The 7,207-nt window shown below is 41.5% G+C and overlaps 1 long non-coding RNA gene across 1 annotated transcript; it reads right to left on the bottom strand.

Annotated features, from left to right (window-relative positions):
• Window positions 1–345: 345 nt before the first annotated feature.
• LOC108803945 lies at window positions 346–3,327 on the bottom strand. Its single transcript, XR_001942309.1, has 2 exons — window positions 3,225–3,327; window positions 346–521 (listed from the first exon to the last, which is right to left on the bottom strand). It is a non-coding gene; the product is annotated as an uncharacterized LOC108803945 (long non-coding RNA).
• Window positions 3,328–7,207: the final 3,880 nt, after the last annotated feature.

Genomic DNA, 7,207 nt, shown 5'->3' with positions numbered 1-7,207 from the left:
AGGGTAGTACAAGCTGCTACAGAACTATCTCATATTACAGCAACCCACCAAACTAAGTATCCCAACAACAAGAGATCCAATTCTCCCCAATCCCACCATTTCTGGACAAAAAACCTAAATGAGGTTCTACTGCTTCTTACTTCAGTCAATCATTGAGAAAAATATTTGGACACAGTTTAATCTCTTTTCATAAAATCATCAAAATGTGTCATTTGACTAGGAATGAAAACTTTTGCATGATTCCATGTTGTATGCAACACCAAAGAAATGACCATCTCTGAGTCATCTTTGTCAGAGAAGCTTGTGATACTTTACATTTCGGCCTCTTGTAGATGTCCTGTTACATTGTTGGCCTGGATGAGGAAGCAATCTATGAAGTCTCGGGGGGACTCTGGATCCAGGGTTCTCCGGTGTGATTCAATTTCCTCCCTGATGAAAGATTTCACATGCTCGCAGTCTGCAAACACCTTCTGATGGGGACCCGGAAGACGCTTCATTAGACTGTCAAACGCAGTGTATGCCTGAACCGGGGATAGAGCACAGATAGATACAATATACCGCAGATTTATATACTTACTGTATATACTTATTTATATACTTACTGTATATACTTATTTATATACTTACTGTATATACTTATTTATATACTTACTGAACTTCAAGCAGATAAAAAAAATACACATGAATGCATCTTTGTAATTATTAATACATCATTAACCAGTTGACATCTGGGTTGTTAAACCCCCTTACCATCCAGGCCATTTTTCAGTGGCCTGGATGGGAAGGCCTATATTAAATGATCCGTCCGTCCGTTTTTCTACTACGGGTGGACGGCAAGAGGTTAAATGTATTTTTTCTCTAAAGTATCCTCTGCAGTTCCTCGACAGCAGAGCTTAGAATGGGAGAGGGAGAAGCAGCAGAAGGAGTCAATCAGGTCCGCTGCAGTGCAAGAAACAAGCTGCTAGAAAGAGAGTGAAGTCACAGAGAAATTAGCTCATCAGTGTGCTCCTTCTCCTTTTCCCTTTCCCTTTCCCTTTCCCTTTCCCTTTCCCTTTCCCTTTCCCTTTCCCTTTCCCTTTCCCTTTCCATGTCCATGTCCAATGTGGGGCAGCACAGTGGCGTAGTGGTTAGCGCTTCTGCCTTGCAGCACTGGGGGTCCCTGGTTCCAATCCCAGACAGATCACTATCAACAAGGAGTTTGCATGTTCTCCCTGTACATGCTTGGATTTCCTCCAGGGACTTCAGTTTACTCCAAAGACATGCTGGTAGGTTGATTGGCTCTGTATGTGAGATAGGGACCTTAGATTGTAAGCTCCATAAGGGCAGGGACTGATGTGAATGTGCACTGTGTAAATGGCAATAATAGATAAATAAATTACAGTGTAGGGGTGAACAGGAGGTCTGTAAGTAAAAGTGAAACTGCAGCAAGCAAAGACCATGTCCTCTCCCCTTCCAGACAGCACTATGTTGTGGGGCTGTGTAACCCCCTGGATTGGATGGACAGACATACAAATCCTTTGGCAGGTACAACAGCTCTCATATAAGTATTCAGCTGTTTTCCTGGAGTTCTGCATTAAAGTGATTCTGTACTGAGCCACAACCAATGTATGTGACATTGACTTAGTAAAAGGCACCTTTTGGTCCTGCTGATTAGCTTCATTCTGGGAGACAAGGAAGTTTTGTGTGTCCCCTCTATACCCAAAAGTACTAGGAATGTTAAAATCATGTAATCAAGTGGCTGGGGAGTGATGGAACAGTAAGAGCAGACACCTTCTGGTGCCCACTACCATACAACAGCCTTAATCACCTCATTTGTAACTAATTTCAGACTCTTATTAATGTACTTTACTGTCTGAAATGTTTCTCCTGCAAAGTGTATGTAAAGTAGTAGGGAAAAGGTAAGGCTTTCTATCACTTCTTTATGCTGGCTGTGTCTCCAATTGGGATGGGTCCACCATGACCTCAACCCAAACCCAAGCTGTAAGATCGACATATAGGTGAACGATTTGGCCAGTTTGCCTTCCTGTCAAACCTCCATCTATGCATGCCGCACAGCATCGTTGTTTCCTAGGACACAGCTGGTCCCACAGTGTCATTGGTTGCTATGATGTGGAGACTAAAGAAATAATGTGCCAATGCTCTTTTTCTCATTTGCTGGTTGATTATCATAGCTGGAAACTTTATGACTTTGGCCAAGATACTCAGGATAATTGTCTGTACTCTTGTCAGTCAGTGGCCGGGTTGGCAAGTAGAGAGGAAGAGAGAGATGAAAGGAGGTAGAGGCTGTGCTGTCTCTTCCTCTAGTTCCTCCCTCTGGCCATACATGTCCTTAGTGGCTTCCAACTGCTGCTGAACCGCAGGCTTGAAGTAAAGGTAAGGAAAGGAAGGGGGAGACTGACCACCTGATATTATAGTTGCCTGCATATTGTAACAATTGTCCATTAGTCACCCACATATTGTAACAGTTGCCACTTGTAGCCCATGTATTGTCAGGATTGCCCGATTTGTAGCCCATGTATTGTCAGGATTGCCTGATTTGTAGCCCATGTATTGTCAGGATTGCCCAATTGTAGCCCACGTATTGTCAGGATTGCCTGATTTGTAGCCCACGTATTGTCAGGATTGCCCAATTGTAGCCCATGTATTATTGTCAGGATTGCCTGATTGTAGCCCACGTATTGTCAGGCTTGCCCAATTGTAGGACACCACACTAAAGCAGAAAACGTAGGTTCAAATAGAGCAGTGACTGTCTACTAATGGAGGTTACCATTACTGACCCCTCTATATGAAAATGCTAGCTTCCTGGCTTTTATGCTCACCCTTCCATGATTGAGGGCTCATTCACATGATTGTGTCTCGGTAATGTGCACGTTACCACAATGCACGTTACATGAAATGGTGCAACACAAGGTATTTCATTCTGAATGGCATCCCAATGCACCTTGCCAATGGACAGGTGATGCAGCACAGCACACTGGACTGATCTGAATTGCGGTGTACAGCCAGAAATGGTAAATGCACCTTTTTTCATATTAATGGGCTGCCTTAATGCAATACACAGTATTGGGTGTGTGTTAATGCATCTCAATGGTGTGAGTGAGCCCTAATATAGTACTGATGCCTGAAGGTCAGAATGACAGCCTAACAATCAGCATTTTCACAAGGAGGTCAGCCACATATTTTTCTCAAGTGTACTTTATGTCAATGATGTTAAAAGCACTGACCAATCCTAAACGACTTCAGAGGAAAGTAAACAGATTGTTAACTATAGAAAGAAATTTCAGGAAGGTATCATCCTCGTAGTCCCAGCACCGGCCGAACACCAAATTTATCACGTTGTTCACTGCACGTCCGACAACTGCCAGAGGATTGAACGCTTCACCTGGGGATGTAGGCAATAGAGTGTAAAGAATATACATATATAGATGAATATAACCTCTTCATGACTGTGCCCTATGATATGGTGGTTTTTATGGACAAGGATTGGTGACCCATCATAGGTGTGGTGTCCTTTAAGTGGTGGTCAGTTGGTTTGATTACTTAGTTTTGGCCGGTGAAGTGTCTGCGGTTAACGGATATTGGTCCCCGAGGCGGTGGTTTGCGGCTGGGGGCTCTATTAGTAGTATCTTAAGCCGCAGATACAGGTATGGGACGGCATTCTGGTTAGTTTAAGCGCCTTCAGGGATTCGGAAACCTGGGTTAAACTGGATAACTGTTGTTTATGGGTTGTGAGTATATATATATATAGATATATATATTGGAGTATTTTTCTATTCAAGTTTGTATTTATTTTTGATATTGTTATTAAAGATACAAGTGGCTGCTGTGGCCTTTGGAAATCCATACAAGTCTGGAGTGCTTTATTGGTAGAATGGTTGGGGGGGGGAAGGTCACAGTATTAAGGGGGTCCCTCTGAAAATACCCTCGTCATGCTCTGATATACTGTACAGTCTTCTGTTTATGGAAACAAATAAGGATCTATAATTAAGGAGATTCCCAACGTATTTCCATAAATCAAAATTTACACGAGTTCTTTCATTTGCGCTAACTCTGAAGACGAGGAATACAAAAGTATACAAAACATAGATATTTATTAATTAAAAATCAGTGCAAAATAATAATAAAATATAATTGGTGACAAACAAAGAATATGGATCAGATAATAACAATTAATTTGATAACACAGGTAATGCATAAAATGTAACCAGTGGATATTGTTCAAAATGTAACCAAATGAAAATGACTTTTTAAATGTAATGGGTATCTTCTCAGTATCTCACAGAATAAGAAAACAAAAGGTTCAGAATTGACAAGTGACTTCTCTCAGCACAGATATTCACAAGCTCTAACTTTCACAGCGCATGGGCGATATTTATCCCATCATGCACAGGACTGGCAATAAGCCCAGACCATTCAAAGTAGAGAAAAATTTCCACCAGTTTAATTCAATATATATCAGACTAGACCATTGACTAGAAACTGAAATCAGTTTCCTGGAGATTATACAAATGTATATAACAAATGTATATAATTCTCTCCCAAGATTGAAAGACATCATTTGTACTGCAGTTAAAAATTATCTCAAATCAATCTAGATCCTACAAGAACTCAATGGTTTACCCGAATATATATATATGTGGCTAAGGAATTGCCAAATATACAGATAGAAAGTATACTTTACCAGCAATTTAAAATTAGTTGTTTGGAAGAAGTCAGCAGTCAATGCTCAGAAACCAGGGGTGGTCAGGTTCTCTTTAGTTCAGTTTCCTCAGCTTCCGACCTATACCCTTGGAATGTATTTGCTTACTGCCTACTTCGTTTTGGAATTCGGCTCCCCGGTTCTTGGTCCTTCCATCCACTTTTATCTCCCCCTGGGTTGTGGGCTTGGTTTGGTCTTCCACGTGATTATTGACGTGAAGCCTGACGTCAGATATATCATTTTGCCATATACCTTTCCCTCACAATCACCATCAGGGGGCACTATTGTTCTATATAAAAGTTTGGAACATTTCATTTAATTATACTATTTTCTAAAGATACCCTCTGACCTAAGCTATGGACAATCCATAAAGAAAGTAATGAATAACATCTCATGACAACCTCTTATCCGACTTTTAGTCTACTTCTTCGATTTACAACCTTAAGATAATCTAACCTAAAGCAATTAACGTTCTTTCTCAAATTCCTTAAAATTTGAGGTAACTAGTTTCACGACCCAGTGGTTTTTAACACATTAAAAGAAAAGAAAATACATTACTTGTACTTGTTCCCCTGTATATTACCGTCCCTGAGGAAATCGTCCAATCGCCTCTTGAACGATTCCACACACTCACCCAAAATTACAGCTACATCACATAGCCGAGTATACAAGTCTGAACCATGGCAGGAAAATTTTGAAGCTGTGCACAGGGAATTCTCGCATGGGAAAACAGCACTTTGCGGAAATATTATTGCGTGTGTACATATACAAATGTTAGTGCCTAAGGTCTCAAATATTTCTAGGTGATAAATATGTAGACAGATTTAAGACCTAGAGGGGGCAGCTGTGCAACTACAAATCATGGGGACCCATAACAGCAGCTGGCAGTGTCAACTGTGGAAATAGATATATGCTCGGGGTTACCTCTCCTAGCATTGAAAATTCACCCCGAGCCAGACTCGGGATTACCGCCAGGGAGGTTAATAATGCTTTTTTTTTTACAGTGATATATATTTAGGGCTTGAGTTGTGGGGACTATGCCTGGCTTGTTATTATTCTTTATGTTAAAGATTAAAGAATTAGATTCTATTAAATATAACTAATAAATTCCGTGGCCAGTTTAATGGCCTGCCCTTAGGGAGCAGTGCCGGGGGTGTAGGGGCTTGTTCACACCATCTGCAGATCTGGATGCGTTTCTGGAAATATGGGTAAGTGTGTTTTGGTTGCGTTCCTGTGCATTTTTCGTAATTTTTTTTACAGACCAGAAAATAAGAGTATGGTGGTACCTCGGTTCACGAACTCTGTCTCAGGTTACAAACACGACCGCAGCCATTTTCCCCACTCTGACACATGGTCGTGGGTTCCTGTACGAGGAAGCCACTTACAGGAAGTAGTCAATGGAATCACAAATTTGACAGTGACATTTACATACACCATCTTTTTTGTTTTTTTATTACATACTTTGATAAACACATATCTAAAATAATTGTGTTCATTAGAGGTCAGTTATCATACACATGGGAGCCCACAATAACAGCAGAATATAAACTGAATTGAAATAAAGTTGTTTAGCGGCAATTTTATGTATGTATTTTTCCTCTATCATTTTTTCTCTGATTGAAACTGTTGTAGGGCCAGGGGTGCCCCCTTATCTGGGTGCTGGCGGGCATGGCGTAGGGTATAGAGCCCTTCTACTACTGTCATGGTGCCCGGCGGCAGGGTTGCAGGTATGTGTGCGTGAGCGTGGGCATGCACATGACCTATTAGTCAGTTTGTGTGCTGGTCATTCCCAGGAAGGGCCTCATTGACACACCTGCCTCTCCTCACCATCCCATTGGCTCCCAGGGGTTGAAAGCTTCCTCATTGCTCTTACAATGGGGGCGTTCCTGGACCTTGCTGGGTTTAAATCCCAGTCAGAGCCCTGACTTCTTGCTGAGTTATTCTGCCTGTATGCGGTGCAGCTATGAAGCGTTACTTCCTTTTCCTGCTTCCCTTTCCCACCATTCGGACTCCCTGGTTACTAACCCCCGGCTTGACTTCTCGTTCTCGATACTTGTTGGCTGCCTTGACCCGGACCGTATTCTGATGACGCCTTTGGACTTTCCATATTGTAGCTTCACCATGGGCTTGTACCCAGTACTGTTCTCTGCTATTGGGTTCCACTCCAGCATACAAGGTTAACTCCACCAGTGACAGAAACTTCACATGGAGACATCCGAAGGGAGGAGAAGAGAATATTTTTATTATTATTTCACTATAGTTGGAAAGTATTAGAAGCCCTCGGTTTTTTATTGAAGAAAGCTATTGGCCAGACCCTGGCGCTGGATTAAATCAAATTAATATATTTTTTTAACTTCCTGGGTGACTTAACATTTACTACTGCTTTGGGGGAATTTTAATGAGTTTATTGTATCTATTTGGAAGGGGGTCTTAAAATTGTTTTGATCAAACCTTCGTAAATGGTTTCTGTTGGTGCTGGTAAGTTGTACACCCTGCAATGAACTGGCA

Source organism: Nanorana parkeri, unplaced genomic scaffold (assembly GCF_000935625.1).
Source record: "Nanorana parkeri isolate BGI_ZX_2015 unplaced genomic scaffold, ASM93562v1 scaffold4542, whole genome shotgun sequence".
Lineage (NCBI taxonomy): Eukaryota > Metazoa > Chordata > Amphibia > Anura > Dicroglossidae > Nanorana > Nanorana parkeri.
Note: the sequence above shows the minus strand (reverse complement) of the source record. Positions and strands in the feature narration are given on the sequence as shown.